This window comes from Euprymna scolopes, chromosome 1 (genome assembly GCF_053919585.1).
Source record: "Euprymna scolopes isolate OS-2025 chromosome 1, ASM5391958v1, whole genome shotgun sequence".
Classification (NCBI taxonomy): Eukaryota; Metazoa; Mollusca; class Cephalopoda; order Sepiida; family Sepiolidae; genus Euprymna; species Euprymna scolopes.
In genome coordinates this window covers 125,400,822-125,423,601 of record NC_136482.1, presented here as the reverse complement: position 1 = coordinate 125,423,601, position 22,780 = coordinate 125,400,822, and the positions used below count along the sequence as shown (strand labels likewise).

The 22,780-nt window shown below is 32.8% G+C and overlaps 1 protein-coding gene across 1 annotated transcript in view; it reads right to left on the bottom strand.

Annotated features, from left to right (window-relative positions):
- The window catches only part of LOC145281385 (uncharacterized), a 162,756-nt gene that overhangs the window by 94,034 nt on the left and 45,942 nt on the right, over positions 1–22,780 (bottom strand). The gene's annotated exons all lie outside the window — the stretch shown is intronic.

Genomic DNA, 22,780 nt, shown 5'->3' with positions numbered 1-22,780 from the left:
TTTTGTCGGTTTAGATTTTAGGAAATTGCACCCAAATATTTATTTACCTTTAAAATCTATAACAATATATACGAAATCTAGACGAATTATAATATCATTTTAAGCGTATTCTCTATGGAATTCCTTCAATTCTCCTGACCTGCACTTATCCCGAGACAATAATTTTAGGATTGAATTAAGAAATAAGTCACTCAAACCACACATTAATATACTGGAGTATGTGCCGTCTAATTACACACACACACACACACACACACACACACACACACACATACATACACACACACACACACACATATATATATATACTGCCCTTATATATGTGTTGAGATAGTGTTGTAATAGTATACAGTATTGTATCTGACTATTTTCGAATATATATAAATACTTGTTTCGTCTTTGTTTTCTATTTTTCGTATTATTGATACGCATGTTCTAATTTTTCTTTCTTTCCTTTTTAATTTTTTTCTCTAACTCTCGTTACCTTTCCTTTTGAAGGACTTAGAAATCGTAAATATATTTAATAAAGTTTTACACCAGGTTTCTCTTATAATAATTCTGAACTGATAGCCTTTCATGTTTTTCCTTTACATCTTTATTCGTGGATGAGAAAGAAGGAAGGCATGGCCTAGAATCACCACCAATAAATATTTTTGTGTCCCGTTTTCATTCATGCGCTTTCCCTTCCTTCTTTCTTTCTTTTTTCTTTCTTTTTACTTTTCATCTTTTTCCCCTTGCGTCTTACCTTTTGTTCCTCATGTTTTAACGTCTTCACTAATATGTGTAGGCATGATAGTGGTTGGGCCTGGATATACAACAGGCCACGTAAGTCGTATATTTTCGTACCGCATAAAAAATTCTAATCAAATTAAAAGCATTTTATAAGTGATTAACCGATTATATCTGAAACCCTTGTTTAGCATAGGTATGCAAAGTCCATAATCCCCTACTATTTAAACTTATACATACAAGTATGTTTAAGCTTTCAAGCGGCAATCACACGCTACTTATATCTTCAATAACCTTTATCTCGATTCTTAACTCCACCCAACCCTTTTACATTCATTCTTATAAATAAATACAACCTCTATTATGTATTCCTTTTTCTAAATGCTTATATTAATTCTCTGAGAAGACATATATCTGCTAGTTGCATTGCAAATTTTGTTTCATATAAGTTGTATCTCTTGAAGAGGTGTTTAGTTACAAGTAACTGGCAGACAGAAACATGTTAATGTGTAGCAACATATTATTGCTTATGTAAAAAAACAAATAAAAGTATATGTGTATATATGTATATGTATATATATATATATATATCAAATAAATATATATCAAATAATTAGAACTTGTTAGAACGAAAAAAAAGGTTGAGTGACTTATTTCTAAATTCAAAATGGCGTAATAAAAACATATTATGATTTATTTACAGCTTCTCTTCCAATTTTCGGATTTTAATCATGTCTAAACGCACTTTATATATACGATAGATTGTTGCTATTTCTTTTGATCAGTTACAGGCACTATAGATTCACAAATTCATATAATAATAAGGTGTCGTTTTTTTGCTACAAAACAGACACTGCCACGAATTGGAAACGTCAACTTAATTAAAGGAATAAGTTATAAGACGTCAACATGAAGCACTTTAGAATATAGATTTTGTCATTCATTCTTTATATATATATTTTTTTTCTCGTTGGAACTACACAACGACAACTTTAAATATAAATAATACAACGACAGAATGCCAGCAACAAGAAAAAAAATCTCTAGAGGACGTGATGGATTCACAGACAAACCTCTCCATAGAACACAACACTTCGAGGACGGCTTGCAGCAACTAAATAAAAAAATGGACAGAATAATCCAGCTCATTTCCAACCAACAGGATAAGAAAGATATCCAAATTGAGGAAATCATTAACCAACTCAAAACACAACAAGAATACCTGGAATACTTTAGAAGACCATACATACAGAATGAATTACTAAAAACCAAGAAACAGAATCTCCAAAACTGGAACATCCTCCTTAAACAAAGAAAAATGGCTGTTTACCACGCAGTCAAATGCAGCGACACCGCAGCAACATACAAGACATTTCTAACGATGGAGGACCAATTCATTGCATATAAATCCCCGGAAAAAATTACACCACAAGATACAGAGGAACAAGTGAAAATCCAAAAAGCCCTGAGTATTTCAAAACTTCAGGCCGAAATAGACATACGGGAAGACAAGAAAGTACACTCTACGGAGAAGTACACAGAAATTGACAATAACATATTTAAAAAAATCAAGGAACTTTGCCCCAAGGAAACACACCAACCCGTCTTGGAACTCTGGGATTCTGAATGCAAAAAAGAGGAGGAAACATCCAGGGAAATCATTGGACGGAAAATAACCTGGCTAAAAAACCTGCCGGAAATAGAAAGAAGCAAACAATCGACAAACACATACAAGGACAACCAGGAACAGAAAACTCTCACACGATATCCGCAAACACAGAGATCACATAACAAAGGTAAGAAACGAAACATACACCATACACAAACACATCCAAACAACAGATACAACTACACACAAAGAAGCAACCACAATATATCCACGTCATACACAAATTCCCAACAACTGACCCAGCCAAAACGCACACTAATAACACCTCAAAATTACACAACACACCAGACAACATACCATACAATACCATACAATACATCTCCACAAAAATACCCACTTATATACAATCCTAAGCAATACAAACCTAACTATTACCACCCAATTCAGCAAAGACAATCAAAAATCCATTCCCACAGACACTACATCGCTAACACAAACAACGAAAAAATACCTTTACTAAACAACCCCTACCAAAAAATCCCCACAATGCAACACAACTACGTGAGACATCACATAATTCAAAACACTACCTACAAATCTCACTCCTCATATCCCACACAAAGAAACAAACCCCTAAGGAACCTCCCCCGTCAACGGGAACAATCAGAATATCCCATGCAACACCAATCCCAACAAACAGACCTTCCCTACAACAAATTCCGACAACACAACCCTATACAACAATGCATGTATCCTCAACAGCAACACCAATTCCAACTGAAACACAATTATCCAACACAAACAACATATAACGACAACTCATTCAATCATTTATCACTGAACCCTCACAATATTGTACACAGCACTCATTTTACAAGGAGACATCACACCACCCTAAAACACACTACTCCTCAACACAAGGAAACAAACAACCCCCACCATTTTTAGGAAACCCCCAGGGAACAACAAGTCCAGGTTAGAAATATTAGACCCAAAATCATCAATTTATCCACATACTCCTTATCAAAGAACGAAATGGAAATACTGAAGCTGGGTTTCAAATTCTGCCCCACCCCTAAAAGCAATATAGCGGAACTAAAAAAGGACCTTAAAGAATTCGAACGGAAAGTTAGACTAATAGAAACACTAGATAACAAAGGGGACAAAGATGATTCTTTAGTAAAAAAACAAATCAACATATTTCCCTAATAAACAGAACAACACAAAAGAACTAAACAGCTACTTCGAAAATCTCTGGAACCTCAACCTCCCAAAAAAAGACAAAACCACGAGCAACCTCACATATAAGCAAAAACAAGCACTCGAAAAATCCGTAATAATAATGACATAATAATAAAAGAAGCAGACATAGGCAGTGCCGTAGTAATCATGGACAAAACGTATTATGAAACAAAAATTACAGAATTACTGGATGACAAACACTACTATAAACCCATTAGTACCAACATAGATAACACCACCATCTCAAAAATCACAAAATTTGTACAACACACAACAAAATATTAAAAAAGAAAGAAATAGACTTCCTCACAAATTTCATTACAAAGACCAATAACTTCTACGGACTGTTTAAAATACACAAATCTGGCGCAATAAAACTTGCCATCGATACACCAAACTCAGAATATATTAGCGCTCCAAACCCTAGTGAACTTACATTTAGATCCATTGTAGCAGGACCAGCCTGTCCGACAAGCAGACTTAGCAACTTAATATACATCTTATTACAACCTTTCACAGATCAAGTTAAGAGCTACATAAGGGACGACATCGATTTTCTTACTACCTTACCACATACAGTAGAAAACTGGGCACTATTAGTTACATTTGATGTTAAGAGTTTATATAGTAATATACCCCATGACTTAGGAAAAGAAGCAATAATATTTTGGATCAACAGACACGCAAAAAAACTACATCCCAGATTCACAAAGCAATTCATTATCGATAGTATAGACATAATTCTAAATAATAATTCCTTCGAATTCAACAATACCAACTACATCCAAACACTAGGTACAGCAATGGGAACAAAAATGGCACCGACTTACGCAGCCCTTACATTAGCCTACCTAGAAGAAACCTTATATAAAAAGCCAGAACAAAAATTTGGCCACAGCACTAAAAAACTGCTTGTAGAATCATGGAAAAGGTAAATGACTGCTTCATCCTATGGAAACGCAGAGGGGGGGGGACATCACAGACTTACACACCATACTCCAGAACCTACACCCAAAACTTAAATTCACCATAGAACAAAGCTCTACAGAATTACCTTTCCTAGATATACTGATAAAGATTAAAGACAATAACATTATCACAGACATTTACCGCAAACCTACGGACACCCAACAATACCTACACTTTAAATGTCACCACCCTAAAAGCTGCATAAAATCAATTCCCTACACCCTAGCACGTAGAATCTGCGCCATAATCACGGACAATAACCTTCGGAAAATCCGACTCAAGGAATTACGAATAAATTTAAGAAAAAGAAAATACCCATCACAACTTATAGACAAAGGGATCCAACTTGCGACAAATATACCAATAGAAGATTTGAGAACCCCTAAAGAACGAAACAAAGAACAAATCCTAACATACGTCTCCACACACAACACAAATTACCCAGAGATTTTCACAGAGATAACGAAAAACCTCGTCCTACTTAACCAAAACAGCAAACTAAACAACTTCCTTAAAACAACAAAAATAAAAAAAGCAAACGCCAACCCAAAAACCTAAAACGCATTCTTACCTCATCCAAACTCAATCAAGACGCAACAAAAGGAGTCACAAAATGCAACAAACAACGATGTGGAGTCTGCAACATAATATTAGAGGGAAACACATACACATTTACGAACCCCATACAAACATTCAAAATTAAAAAAAAAACCTAGATTGCACCTCAAAAAACGTGATCTATGTAATAAAATGTCCAGCATGCGATAAATCCTACATAGGCGCTACAAAAAAACTTATTAATAGAGTAGCCCTACACCGATCCAACATAAAAAATCGCGGAAAATAGACACCTGCATGTATCACAACATATACACACATGCAGTGGAGGCAGATTCGAGATAATGCCCATCTTCCAAACTGACAACTACTTCTACTTGCTAACACAAGAAAAAAACTTCATAGGAAAGTGTAACCCCGCCTTAAACATCTCTCCATAATTATACACATAAATAGGCAAAACATAAAATACACTTACACGCATGCACTCTCGCACACGAAACCAAAAAAAGCACAATAAAGCACACGCACATTTCACGGGTGCGCGCGTCCTTACCCAGTACAGTACAATTTCTCTAAACTAAACAAACAATTAGAAATTATACGTATGTATGGGTATGTACACGCGTGTGTGCATGTATATATATATATATATGTGTGTGTGAGTGTGCACATATGATTGTGTATGCGTGTGTGTGTATATATACATCATCTGTTATCTATGCTACATCTTGTTTGTGTGTATACGTGCACTTATGTTTGGGATGCATGAATATGTATGTGTGATTGTGAGTGCATGTGCGCATATATATATATATATATATATATATATATATATATATATATATGGGTGGATGAATGTATACACATCCGTATGTATGTATGTATGTATGTATGTGTATATATATACATATGTATGCACATGTATGAGTGGGTAAATGTGTTCGTGTGGATATGGATATACGCGTATGTGTGAGTCCCTGCATATGTCTCTGTGTGTGCATGTGTGTGTATGTGTATGTGCCTACATAGTATGTGGATGTTTGTGAGTGTATATGCACATACATGTATGTGTGTATATATATGTGTGTATGTGCGTGTATATGTGTGTACATATATCTTCTCCTACCTACTCTCCATTTTACTTGTGTGTGTGTGGGTGCGTGTACGTATGTCTGAATGATTAAGCGCATATATACATGCGTGTTTTGGTTGGGGGGGGAAAGAATATATATATAAAAAATAAAAAAATACAAATAATTATTAGCGGTGGGTGTGTGTGAGTACGTGTGTGAGTGTGTAGGTGGGTATGTATATACGTATGCTCCTGCATATATTTCCATGTATGTGCGTGTTTGTATGTGTGTGTGCCTGCGTGCGTGTGAATGTGTACATGTACATGAATGTATATGTATGCGTGTGTGATTGTGTGTGAGTGTGTGCTATACATGGGGAAAGAAAGTCTTTAAAAAGAACCCTAAAAAACCATAAAATCCTTCACCAAATGGACCAAAAGCCACTCTTTGAATATAACTTTGACCGGATACTTTGAACACTTACAGTTGGAGTCAGAATGTCTGAGACCACACATCACTCTGAAAAACAGATTTAGTATCAGCGGAGGTAACTCTACAAACTCCCATTTTAAAGAAAAACATTTTACGAAAACATCTGAAGAGAGCACACCCCAAGCTCGAAACGCTTTATAAAAATATTTTAAAATATAAATATGATGAAAACCTTAAAAAAACCACAACTGTTGATGGCTACACTCTTTTAAATATACATTTTTTTCTCTCGTTGGAACTACACAATCATCCCTTTAAATATACATATATATATATACATGATATATATACATGATATATATATATATATATATATATATATATGTATGCATGTATGTATGTATGTATGACTACTTGTTATATAGACTGGTTTTCGAGATGTAAATCCAATGAACACCAAGTGATTATTACAAGGGGGGTTAATGGATAAGAGAGCAGGTATATAGTTTCTTGGTCTGACGAGGTGGGTCTGTTTAAATAGGGAATCCACCGAAACATGTACGCACATATAAAAACAATAATGCTTGTATAATATACAGTCTAAATATATATATATATATATATATATATATATATATATATATATATATATATATATATATATATATATATATATATGCAAAGCATTCTCAAAAAAATCCCGCGTCGGCTACAGCTGAAATAAAATAATATACATGTTTGCATTTTCCTTTCATCTATTGTCTTTAAATTCATGTTTTTAATTTAAAAAAGGCACACATAAACGTTTGCTTTTTTCATCCACATAGAACGCCTCTATCGATTTTGTCGTCAAAAAGAAAACTTCTATCGAAATAAGCGTATTCCGGACAAAACATATTGATGTACAGGGTTTTCTGTGTAGTCAAAGACAACCAATAGAAGGAAATCAGCAAAACGGGAAAAATAAAAATGAAAAGCAAATGCATATATGTTAGCCGTAATAGGAGAGAAAAGAGAGATAAAATTTCGCGTTAAGACTGAGCGACTGGCCGAGTGGTTATGGGTGATGGGTTAGTTTAGCGTTTATCATCCGGGTTCGAAAGGAGGCAGTGAGTTGTGACGAAATATCAGGACATTATGCATCCGACAATGGCTTCATTGTTGGACCTTATCTCTGACACTTCTCCCTCCGGGGTAACATCAAAACTACATTCTTTATGAGGTTTGTTCTCCGTCATCTGTCTGACGCTAACATAGAATGGTTTTTAAATTAGCATTATAAAACACACCTCGACTGAATTATCATGAGTAGTCGTCAAGGGGGTGGATGCTATCACGATGGGAAGAGAAATAAATTCGTGGACTAGTGGTACAAAATAACAATGGGTTACATTAAAGTACAAATAGCACGGATTGATATTACATCTCTCCTTCTCTCCGCTCTTTCTCCCCCCGTCTCTCTCTTTATATATATATATATATATATATATATATATATATATATATATATATATATATATATATATATATATGCAGGGAGAGAGAGAGAGAGAGAGAGAGAGATAGAGAGATAGAGAGATAAATACCCGTTCACATACACTTTTCACGATAAAGATAGGACCCAGAAGTAGATAGCATCGAGCAATTGCATCGACAACGGTTAGATCGTCAGTATTGCACACTGGATGCTTGCGACGACCTGGGTTCGCGCCTATGTCGGAGCACTTCATTGATGAGATGCATTATATCGACACCCACTTCGGGTCTGGCGTTGTCCGTTGTCGATGCAATTGCTCGATTCTATCTAATTCTGGGTTCTAGTTTTGTCGTGAAAAGTGTATGTGAACGGGTATTTATATATCTATCTATAATATTCTCTTAATGCGTAATATATATATATATATATATATATATATATATATATATATATATATATATATATATTATTTAGTAAGAACCTTCCTTTTTATTATAGGTTTGCTCTCCGATGAACTAATAAAACGTATCTGATAAATTGTTTTTTTTTTATAAGTGTCGAAATCGAAAAAAATCCGACCTTTAAATTAGTCTTTCTTTCTAATAGATAACACAAGTAAGCGCAGTAATTTAAACCGAAATATGAAGTGAATTGTGTGTATATACCTGTGATTTTGAAATGTTTAAAAAAGTTACAAAGGCTCGGAAAACGTAAATCCATTTTCATTGAGTTCACTACATCGTTGAAATTAAAAGATAGCCTTATTTAATATATACATTATAAAATAATTTTCGTTGTAAGGAAAACACACACACACATATATATATATATATATATATATATATATATATATATATATATGCATATATAAATATATGAAGAATAAAACATGTATAAATACATTTTTTTTAGAAAATAAACGGGTGTTATTTTTAAAGAAATATATTTCGGAGTAAGACTCCTTTATCAATCTTTTTTTTTCCTCTTCTTCCTCGGCATGATGTAGTGGAAGATAGTGCGATGAAGAGTCCGCGTGATGTTGTTAACTGCGGGTTTTTTATGAAGCCGGATAAGTGACGTGTGGTCGCGCATTTTGAAAATCTGGGTAGTTATTTTTGTGTATATCCGTTAGAAGCGTTGAGTGAATTTTGAAGAATAAAACATGTATCAATACATTTGAAGCCAAAAATGCAACGCGAATTTTTTTTATAAAATAAACAGGTGTTTATTTTTAAAGAAATATATTCCGGAGTAAGACTCCTTTATCAATCTTTTTTTTTCCACTTCTTTCTCGACATGGTGTAGTGGAAGATAGTTCGATGAAGAGTCCACGTGATGTTTTTAACTGCGGGGTTTTAAAAATATATTTGGCTGTCAACTATTTTTTTGTTGTTTTTATATTTGGTGTTGGTTTAGTTGCTTTCAATTCGAATGTTGTCTGCTTCCATTTAGATAGTGTTTTCTTTTAGATAATAAAACTCCCAAAAATTCAATTTAAAAACAATAATATATCAATAATCAATAAGTAACTAAACAGAAAATAAAATGTCACCCCCCACCCTTAATATCACCTTAAAAATTACTAAAAACATAACAGAAAAAAAATTAAATAAATAAAATAAAAAGTCCGGTTAGCGTGTCAACGTTTGAACAACGCTCGGCGGACACCGATGATTGCCGGTCTTACCCGATCCAAGCTTGACGAGAATTCACGAGAATTCGGGTTAAATCATGCAAGAGCACTAAAAGTTTGAACGCGGGTTCACTTTTACATGTTTACAACCAATCTACAACCACGTTTTTACATTGGTCCTTTAAGCCGATCCGTAATTAATATTTGTTTACTTTATTTTTTCGACCCATCACGCTAGGAGAAAAAAAGGAAAAAAATAATCAAGATTTAAATATGTGGAAGAATGATTAGTTTCACATGTTTAGGACCAATTCAGGCCTCTCCAACATTAATATGTTTTTCTTTACCGACTTTTTTTTACTGATTTTTTTTAATGCGCGTTTGCATTTTTACGATTAACACTATTTTTAAATACGTTTTCGAGGTGGAAGTACATAATACTTACAAAACACAGGTTTCTTTATAACGACGTTCTTATTTGCGAGTAACTCGTTTTCTTGGGGTTAATGCGAGGCTGTAATCAGTTTCATATATATATATATATTATATTATATATATATGTATACATATATATGTATATATATGTATGTATATATATGCTTTATATAGTATTATATATATGTATAAATATATGTATACATATATATGTATATATATGCATATATATGCACACACACCCACACACACACACACACACACACATATATATATATATATATATATATATATATATATATATATATATATATATATATATATATATACCGGTGGGCTGGTCATGTATTGAGGATGCCCGATGACAGAATTCCAAAAAATGCGATGTACAGTCAATTTGAGAGTTGTAAAAGAATTGTCGGACGTCCTACGCTTATGTACAAGGACAAGTTGAAGAGTAACTTGTCTGCAGTAAACATTCCATACAGGAGTCTTGAAGATGAGGTGAATGACCGAAAAGGATGGAGATCAAGGTGTTTTGAAGGTCTCCAGAGGTTTCATTCTGAAAGCTTAAGGCAACTGAAAAAGAACAGAGTAAGAGCAAAACGACTTGCAGCCGCACCAATATCTGCAGCGTTAAATCCACATATCATATATATATATATATATATATATATATATATATATATATATATATATATATATATATATATATATATATATAACGTTGCAATTAAACGTAGGATTTACCAAAAATATTTCGTTTAATGTCGGAACGAAAATCTACACACATTGTTCAGGTGCAACTACAACTGTTAAAAAACGAAATTGAAAGAAGTTGTTTTTTTATTGTGTTAATTTAAAATCATAATTGAATTGGAAGTTTTGTATCTTCAAATAAAAATTTAACTCTGATTAGATTAAAACCGCTGATAAAAAATCGAAATAAAGACATTATTTGTGTTTTTGTTTTAATGTTATTAGACGCCATTTATATACAGCCCCGCTAAAATCGACCACGTGTAAGCGTGCACGAATCTAAAAATAAAATGCATATTGGATGAGTTCCTCATCCACTGTGGTACAGCGATGATTGTGCGTCACGTTGCGACTACTTCTTTGTTAACGAATTTAAAGAACACTATTTTACGTATGCGAAGTTATTGGAATAGTTTAGGAAGTAAAAAGTTTAGATCACCCCTGCATGATAAAAATCGAACTTTCTACACGAGATACTTAACTATTTCTTGTACAATATTTACATACCATTTGCCCGAGAAATCGGTCTTTCTTATGATGCCGTAGGGACGCGTGTAGAAGGCGTATGAATATTATTTTAGCAGACATACTGACACAAACACTCACACACATACAGCTTTTTTATATATTAGGATAGGTCGATGTTTCACTTTTAGCAGAATATTAAAACATGCCACTTACGAATAGTTGCGTCTGGACATTTAAGTAGACATGAAAAAATTAGATCGAATGCTTGAGCTCTCTGTTGAGCGTTTTGTATCAAAGTCGTGGACAAAAAGATACTGAATTTTCTCCGACTTTTCAAGGGTTTTCTTGAATATTGGCGTGAATACCAAAACATTTCAGTATTTCAAACCAGGGGATGTATTTTTATTTCATAAAAATAACATTAATATAACACATCATAAATAATCTTCAAATTGAAAATCCACATCCCACTTTTTCATTTTATTTTTTTACTTCGAGGAATACCACTTATCAAGGCTATGTGGCAACTCAGGGATGAGTGTAATATAATGAGAAAATTGTCTGCACTCTGTCAGGTCGGAAAAGGGTATTTTCTTAGCTCCACCCAAGAGGTGGCAGGAGTACACGCTCTTAGAACGAAATTGTTTTTTTGTACATGTAGAGGATCGCAGCGAGAGTGAATTGCCCCCTGGAGTGGTTAGGGATCTGATGAAGGTATTTCATTTCAGATTCAGTGTAAAAATGAGCCTCAGAAGTTTGTCAAAACAGGGTTCTTCATCAAGGCAAATGATGTTCATTTCAATTGGGGTAAACTGGGGGTGTAGCGTTAGTGGTGAGCAACCGCCGTATTTCTGCCCATTAACGACCACTTTTATGGACCTATCAGAGCGAAAGGATTAAGTGCTTGAAAGGACATTTCCAGCTATTCCGTAGGTAGAGATTTTATTAAGTAATTCTTTTTGTCAGACCCTATCAAATACCCTAGCTAGTCTAAGAACTACTGCTCGAGAAATGAAACCGTCATCAATAAATTCACTGAATCTGTATGATATCACAATTAGCACATCAGCTGTTTATCTCACAGAGCGGAAAACTTATTTTATGTAACAGAAAATGTTATTTTTGTTGAGATGATTGACAAGTTCTGAATTTATCATTGAGTTGCATTAGCAAACTGTTTTATGTGTTATGAATTAAGCAGTAAAATATCAATATATTAAAATTGATTTTTTTCTGTTATGAGTGACAATATAACAGAAAAGCAAATAAGGAAAAGACGAAATATTATTTTGATAGAGTTTAATACCCAGAATCACATTACTCCATAGAAGAGCTCTTAGACAAAGAAAAAACGGTCTCAATTTCTGACTCCAAACTTTTGCTGTGATGTATCGGTCTTGATTTAAAACCATATACAGTTTGTAATTATTCCGTTGTTAAGATAACTGCTCGTTCCACGCTCTGAGAATGTGAGAGCAAATATGGCAAGTCAAGCTTGTTCCCATTAATAGTGATAGTTAAGAATCAGAAAAATGTTCCGTTATCGAGTGTTCAAACTACTACATAATATCAAATCTATTGTGTCCAATGAGTTGTATTAAAATTAATACTTGGTATTCTTTTTAATCGTTTCTTGGTTGATTCTCCATTCCTGAAAGGTTATAAAACTTTATTGAATATTAAAAAAATTCAATATGTACTTTAATAATTATAGTGAAATTACATTAAATCTAAAACTTTGTATAATTGAAATAAATATTTGACTCATTGATATATGAATAAATGTTTACTTACCTAATCGATAAAATTCTTTTAAAGGCTTCTTCTCTTACCCCAACTTCCTCAGATGTGACTATTGAACATAGGTTTCAGACGGTAAAGGAAATGGTTTATCTTGTAAGTTTATTAATGCAATCTGCTGGATTTCATGACGCTGACCTTATTCTCTGGATCATATTAGAAATGTGCAATTGCTGATTGTTGAATTTATTTTATTTTTTTAATTTTAAACCAACAAATGACATAGACATTTACAATAAAATATATTAACCTCTGGTGTTTTGTTGGGAGACTTTGTGGATATGCACCACGAACTCATACATATGAGTCCGGTGGTTTAAGTCAGCGATCTTGCCTGGTTTAAAGGATCATTTTCCCAAGAAGCATATCTACAGTCAACCTTACCTCCAGAAATACTTACTGTGTATTCATACAGTAATCTTTGGTCACAACTAAGGTCATTTATTTCCTCAATTTTCAAAATTGAATCCAGAGGAGTGCTAATAGTGGGAAATTATATTTTGGGTAAATCATGACAATCATTTGAGCATAACTGAATGTTGTAGGGTCTTTTGCACAATCATCAATGCGCTTTTTTTTAAAAGGTCACTAAAACGTAGTTCATTATGATGCTAAAAGCAACCAATTGTATAAAGATTAAACAAATGTGTTTTTTTCTAAAATTGCAACCATTCCAATTTCACAATCTGTGTGGGCATTAGTATTGTCAACAAGGAAAGCCTAGATAGTCTTTTCACTGGTGAATTCATGCAAGATATCAATCACTTGCTTTGCAAGTACATCAGCACTGTTAGAAAGAGTTATGTGTGTCAGATATTTACTTTCATATGTTGTCTATATAGTAAAAGTTACATGGTGTTCTTGTACCTTCGGGTTTCCATAGTTTTCCTTCGATTTTTCTCCACAACTTCCTTATAAAGCAATGTATCTATATCCATTCTACGATCAACTCCCATGCATATGAGATTTTACATATTTTCATTATGTTTTTGGGGGCAGTTGTTTTCACTTTAGTTTTTGCTCTGTCCACTTTACTTTTATCAATAAGCATATTGCTTAGATTAATATTGGGTAAAAGAAGGTCCATGGTTGCAAATCCAAGAGCAAAGCATTGGCAAGGATGTCTCCAAGATTAGAAGATATGTCCCGCCCCTGACTAACAAAAGAGCATATTTGGGAAATGTGATGAGGTTATAACGCCCTTTTCGATAACTCTTTCGCTGCAAATATTCTTCTTCTTGTTCTTCACTTTGAGAAGATAAGTAAGAGGGGGAGGAAATATTACCCTGGATATTTGAAGGCGAAGGTGTTCGTGATGCATATACATATTTTATTCACACCTCTCATTCTTTTTTTACTTTTTTATAGCACTTTTATCAACTCGAAAAAAGCCCTGAAAAGTACATTTCGACACTATTTTGCTCCTCCGACCCTTTGGATATTTACGGTTCTTAATTGGAACCTGAAAAATCAGATTTAACTTATATTAAAATATATCTAAACAGATAAATATACAATTTAGGTTGCATTAAAATATTTTAATTGGTTTGGATATAACGTTATCTTATAAAGGCATTAGAAGACTAGAAAATAACTTATCTTTTGTTGAAGAAGAAATGTGCAAATGATGTGCTCAATCTAGCTATTATCTTTATTGCATTTTACGTCACACCTTAATACTGGCAGCTTGCGAGAACAGGATAGAATATCAAATAGTGAATCCAGTTTTTTTTAAATCCAGAATCTCTTTTGGGAAGCGGGGAGTGATTTTCGATCCACTGGTGTGGCCTTCTAGAAACATAGTATAGCCACTGATTGAGATTGTCGGACTGACTTCCTCATCTTGGGTGTTATTGTCACAACGTTTCGGCCGTTTTGCCCTCCGGCCTTCGTCAGGTGTTTTGTATCGAACTGGGGAACCGTTTGTTAGGAGTCTCGAACCCAACCCTTTATTATTGTTACGGGGGTACTGTGTTCGGACTCCAGCTAGGCTTTGGGACATAGTTGCTGATTCTCTGATTTGAATGTTACTTTTTCACTGCCTTCGTTCAGGATTGAACTCAGCACCTTTGGATAACTGTAAACTTTGATACAACGTCTAGGACCACTCGGCCATGACTTCCTTTGTTATTAATTTGAAAATAGTAAAAATTGAAAAAAGAGGATAAGTATTTATTAAATAGTAATTATATTGAATAATTTGTCAGTAAATTGGAGGCTCAGTTTTATTTAATTGTGTAGCTAGACCGAAAAAAAATAATTACATTTTTACTGCGAGTTGAAATTGTAGATTTTCGGGACATTTTTAATAAAATACTTTTAAAAAATACACTCACATATTAGATTACACAAAGAATTCTAAATAAATTTTATTTCAAAATTTGGTGCATATGCACTTTTGTTACCGTTCTAGTTTTAAAAATAAGATTTCCAAGTTAAATTCGATGTTAAAAAAGTTTTATAAAGATAATGTTGTTATTTCAGCATGATAACATAAGTGCATAAGCACCGAGTTTTAAAAATAAATTTGTTAAAATTTGAAATAAATACAAATAGTTACAGTACTGTTTACTTTCTTTTATGAGAAATCTGCGTTCGGCTCGTAAAGTTTTTTTTATATAAATAAGCACTATCCTTTTAAAATAGACACACATCAGAATAATTATATACGTTGTATTTTTTTATATTTAAGTCTATTTTAATGAAAAATTTGAGCGGTATTTATAGGGAAAATTAGGTGACGAGATAATTCAATAGTTTATTAAAAATGGAAACAGTAAACATAAAAACGCACGGCTGTCTTTATTTCAACCGGTGATTCCGTATAATTACCCAAAAATAAAAATTCCATATATAAAGGTATTTCTATATTAAATCAAATATTAAAACGTTTTAATTCTTTTTTTTATGTTTGATATGTTCGTTTAATCTTTAATAATACGGAATAATAAACTTTAAAATATTTATTACTATCCTTTCAGCCCGGCGTTTCCCGGGTGATTTGAGGTGTACGTTGAGCAAAAAAAAAAAAGGAAAATGTGGCTTTGACCTTATTATGACCCCTGAACATTTATTGTTTAGGGCTCAAATCAACCTATATCTAAAATGTCAAGTGGTTAAGTTCAAAATTCCCGGAGGAGTTTGGTAGAGTGGTCAAAGGTCAAGTCGTTGAACTTTGACCCCTTAAGAGTAACATTTCTGGCCGAAAACCGATCACAGAGATTTTCCCACGACTCTTTATATCAAATTTCGATTCTTTTGACTTGAAATTGACTGAGTTATGGCGTAGGGGAATGTACACCCCCCCACACACACAAACACACACACAGGAACACGCACACAGGCACACCCACAGATACGTTCATGTTATATATCTATATAAGGATTATATTGTATTGTATTATTTGTTAACATTCGGATGTAATGTATCGATATGTACCCGGAGTGACACACATACCTTAAAAAATATCCGAATTTATTAGGAATTTAAGTTTGAATGCTTAACAAAATACAAAATATTTCTTAATTTTTATTAAATTTCTATTATCCTCATTTTTTTCTTAGTTGTTTCACGAGTTTCGGCCAACTATTCCTCTCACCTTTGTCAGCTGGTAACCGCGACGGGATAGCGACTCTGAGTTTCTTGATTGCATCCACTGTAATGAGCGGCTTCCGTAGTTGTTGTCGTCTCACTACGTTTTGGCCAAGTAAGCCTCTGTCCGACTTTGGGTAAGATTGAAACTGCTATCTTCAGACAATTCTCACCTGGAACCGTAGAGATTCACCGTCCCTATCAACAGCGCCACGGGCCCCGAAAGGCGATCAAAGTTGAATTTTTTGGTCAATTCATGTTAATTTATAATCTGATCATCCATTGTCGCCGGTCGGTACCGTAAAGTCTATAATTAATTTTCCTTATTTCAGCGTAAGTTCTTAAGTGCCAGTACTATCTTTTTAATACTTTTTTTTCAGTCACGGTTTTTGGGGATGCACTGCAAATTTACATTATATATATATATATATATATATATATATATATATATATATATATATATATATATATATATATATAAGTGTGTGTGTGTGTGTGTTTGTGTGTGTGTGTGTGGGTGTTTAAAGAAATACGTAAAATATGTTTACGAAAAGCGTAAATTGTAAGATGAATGTACAGGAATATATTCAATTTTTCTTTTTCATGAAAACTTAATATCCATATTTTGTATTTTTTACGGCTTTTCATTGACGGTGGAAGAACTTTCTTGAGATAAGGAATCTTATATTTCGCTCGACTGTTGAACGACTAAACGGGAGTGTTTATATAACATAAACAGTTTGACTGATATTCTTTCTAACGCATATTTTTTAGATGATGATTTTATCAAATGGTTCTTATACATAAACTAGCAGGGCTACCCGGCGTTGCTCGGGACCGTATAAACAATGAAAACCAAAAGCAGATATTGAACATATGTTTTATTCTTAGGAGAGAGGAATCTTTCATCTCAAGTTTTAGCGTTACAAACAAACATTTGTCTTTTATATATATAGATAATGACAGGTTTTTTGGGGGCCCCCTGGAAGATAACTGATCAGTTGACCAACTTCTAGTGGTCCGTTTGACGTGAAATTTCGATATTTGTCATCCGGTTGATGGGGCTTCGATATGATACCAAATTTGTCAAGTTTGGTTCCGTCTTTCAAAAGTTTTAGCGTTACAAACAAACATACATACATACACACAGACGTTTGCTTTTATATATATAGACTAGCAGGGCTACCCGGCGTTGCTCGGGACCGTATAAACAATGAAAAAACAAAAGCAGATATTGAACATATGTTTGATTCTTAGGGGAGAGGAATCTTTCATCTCTATGTATTATTTGTTTTATCTACCCTAGGACTGATATTGTTCATGTTTTATCCCTAGCATAGGTAATTTACAGCATGTATATGAAATTGTTTTACCTTAGGGAGAAGAGAACAGGTAATATACAACATAATGTGTCTATATTACATCCCTGGCAACGCCTAGAAACCAGCTAGAACATGTATTTCAGTCAATCTTTATTATATCCTGGGCTATGCCGGGAAACCAGCTAATCTCTTTTTAGTGACTTGACCACCAAAATACCTCCCTAAGTGTGTCCTTTCTTTTGAACTTATTAGATATAGGTATCTAGAAATGTGTGTGAAATTTTGTTGAATGCATTGTTCACTATGATTTTCTTATTGTTCTACACAATATCAACTGTAGCGAAATAACACAGTAAACTTAGTGTAGTGTTAGAATAAAGAGCAAAGGAAAAAATTAGAATCATATTTTGTAATTGCAAATCTAAATTTGCTAGCATGTACCAGTATTTGCCAGGTTGTGGAAATTTGGAACTTATAACATATGTAGTGGCCTTTTCCTAGATACCTATTGCTAAAAATTATACTTTCATTTTGTTAGAAAAATCTCTCTTCAGATGCCCTGCATCATTCAAAATAAAAACAAATATTTTTATAATTGTTTCAGTATATTGCTACACAATGTGAAAGTTTTTAACGTTTGTAAAAAAAATCATGAATGTGCTTATATTGCAAAAAAGAAAATATCAGTGCACAGTATTGAAAGTGTTTGAGATTCAAAAGTCTGTAACATTTCTACTAACTTCATAAGATGTCATGTGAGAAACTGAATTGAATATCAAGACATTATCTGAAGCGTTTTTATTTTGGTGTAACATATGTGTTTACAGTGAACCTTAACTTTTAATAAACAGATTGGTATGCAATGACATAGGCTAAGAATCTTTAAAATATATATAAATTGGAAAAATGTGTGAACAAATGAAAAAAAAATGATCCGCTCCACTTGATGACATCAAGCACAGTAATATTTTAGTGAAGAAAATATGAAATTGATGTTCAGTGATTAGTTTGGATGAATGAGAAAATGTAATTGTTTGATGCATAAAAATAACTCAGTTGCTGTATTTGATATTAAGCAGCAAAATATAGTGATTTGAATATTTGGGAAAACATCAAACCAGATTATGTAAAAAGAAAAAAAAAAGATGAAATTAGAAAATATATATTTTATGTTTATGAGTTCTGCCAATCAAAATTTTGTGGCAGAAATTGGGTGATTTCCATGCAATTTTATTTTGGTAAAATTCTTAAATTATTAGAATGTTTATTATAATTTCTAATTAGTGACTTGTTATAATCAAAATCCGCCCTAAAGAGTGTCCTTTCTTTTATTAGGTATCAGAGTAGGTATCAAGATTTCTACTTCTATACAAATGTGATATTTCAGATCTGTACATAAAAAATTTGTTGAATATATAGGTTGAGAATTGTTCTGTGTCGCTCTCTCTCACACACACACGCATTCTCACTTTTATAGATATAATAGATAGATTACTCTAGATATATTTCCATATGTCTGAATACCCTATATACAAATTTTCAAATCTGTAGATAAAAAAATTTGTTGAGTATATAGGTTGAAAATTGTTCTCTCTCTCTCACACACACATTCTCAATTTTAGAGATATAATAGATAGATTATGCTAGATATATTTCCATATGTCTGAATACCCTATATACAAATTTTCTAATCTGTAGATCAAATATTTGTTGAATATATAGGTTGAAAATTGTTCTTACTCTCTCTCTCTCTCTCTCTCTCTCTGGCTACCTCACACACACATTCTAACTTTTATAGATATAATAGATAGATTATGCTAGATATATTTCCATATGTGTGAATACCCTATATACAAATTTTCTAATTTGTAGATAAAAAATTTGTAGAGTGCATAGGTTGAGAATTGTTCTCTCTATCTCTCACACACACACATTCTAACTTTTAAAGATATAATAGATTATGCTAGATATATTTCGATATTTCTGAATACCCTATATATAAAAATTTGTTGAATGTATAGGTTGAGAACTGTTCTCTCTCTCTCTCTCTCTCTCTCGCTCACACACACACACATTCTCACTTTTATAGATATAATAGAAAGATTATCCTAGATATATTTCTATTTGTATGAATACTCTATATACACATTTTAAAATCTGTAGATAAAGAATTTGTTGAGTATATGGGTTGAGAATTGTTCTCTCTCTCTCTCTCTCTCTCTCTCTCTCACACACACACACACACATTCTCACTTTTATAGATATAATAGATTATGCTAGATATATTTCCATATGTCTGAATACCCTATATACAAATTTTCAAATCTGTAGATAAAAAATTTGTTGAGTATATAGGTTGAGAATTGTTCTCTCTCTCTCTCTATCACACACATTCTCACTTTTATAGATATAATAGACAGATTATGCCAGATATATTAAAATATGTCTGAATGCCCAATATACAAATTTTGAAATCTGTAGATAAAAAATTTGTTGTATACATAGGTTGACAATTGTCCTCTCTCTCACACACACACACATTCTCACTTTTATACATATAATAGATAGATTATGCTAGATATATTTCTATATGTCTGAACACCCTGTATACAAATGTTCAAATCTGTGGATAAAAAAATTTGTTGAATGTATAGGTTGAGAATTTTTATCTCTCTCTTTTTCTCTCTCTCTCTCTCGCTATCTCACACACACGCATTCTCACTTTTATAGATAAAATAGATAGATTATGCTAGATATATTTCCATATGTCTGAATACCCTATATACAAAGTTTCAAATCTGTAGATAAAAAATTTGTTGAATATATAGGTTTAGAATTGTTCTCTCTCTCTCTCACACACACATTCTAACTTTTGTAGTTATAATAGATAGATTATGCTAGATATATTTCCATATGTCTGAATACCCTATATACAAAGTTTAAAATCCGTAGATAAAAATACGTTGAGTATATAGGTTGAGAATTGTTCTCTCTCTCTCACACACACACACACACACAAGTTCTCACTTTTATAGATATAATAGATAGATTATGCTAGATATATTTCTATATGTCTGCCTACCCTATATACAAATTTCCAAATCTGTGCCCAAAAATGTGTGGAATATATAGGTTGAGAATTGTTCTCTCTCTCTCTCTCTCACACATATTCTCACTTTTATAGGTTATATAGGTTGAGAATTTTTTGCTCTTTCCATCACTCACATTCACACTTTTATAGATATAATACATAGATTATGCCAGATATATTTACATATGTCTGAATACCCAATATACACATTTTCAAATCTGTAGATAAAAAATTAGTTGAATATATAGGTTGAGAATTGTTCTCTCTCTCTCTCTTTCTCTCTCTCTCACACACACATTCTCACTTTTATAGATATAATAGATAGATTATGCTAGATATATTTCCATACGTCTGAATACCCTATATCCAAATTTTCTAATATGTAGATAAAAAATTTGTTGAATATATAGGGTGAGAATTTTCCTTCCTCTCTTCCTCTCTCTCTCTTTCTCACACACACACAAGCTGAAAATTGTTCTCTCTCTCTCTCTGACTCTCTCTCTCTCTCACACACACACACATGGTCATTTTATAGATATAATAGATAGGTTATGCTAGATATATTTCTATATGTCTGAATACCCTATATACAAATTTTTAAATCTGTAGATAAAAAATTTGTTGAGTATATAGGTTGAGAATTGTTCTTTCTCTCTCTCTCACACACACATTCTCACTTTTATAGATATAATAGATTATGCTAGATATATTTCCAAATGTCTGAATACCCTATATACAAATTTTCAAATCTGTAAAGATAGAATTTGTTGAATATATAGGTTGAGAATTGTTCTCTCTCTCTCTCTTTCACACACATTCTCACTTTTATAGATATAATAGATAGATTATGCTAGATATATTTCCTTATGTCTGAATACCCTATATACAAATTATCAAATCTGTAGATACAAAATTTGTTGAGTATATAGGTTGAGAATTGTTCTCTCTCTCTCTCTCACTCACTCACTCACTCACTCACTCACACACACACACACACATTCTACCTTTTATAGATATAATAGATTATGCTAGATATATTTCCATATGTCTGAATACCCTGTATACAAATTTTCAGATCTGTACATAAAAATTAGTTGAATATATAGGTTGAGAATTGTTCTCTCTCTCTCTTCTCTCTCTCTCTTTCACACACATTCTCACTTTTCTAGATAAAATAGATAGATTATGCTAGATATATTTCCATATGTCTGAATACCCTATATACAAATTTTCTAAACGGTAGATAAAAAATTTGTTGAATATATAGGGTGAGAATTGTACTTACTCTCTCTCTCTCTCTCTCTCTCTCTCTCTCTCACGCACACATTCTCACTTTTATGGATATAATAGATAGATTATGCTGGATATATTTCCATATGTCTGAATACCCTATATACAAATGGTCAAATCTGTAGATAACAAATTTATTGAATAGATAGGTTGAGAATTGTTCTCTCTCTCTCTCTCTCGCAACCTTACACACACAACCACACGCAAACATTCTGACTTTTATAGATATAATAGATCGATTATGCTAGATATATTTCCATATGTCTGAATACCCAATATACAAATTTTCAAATCTGTA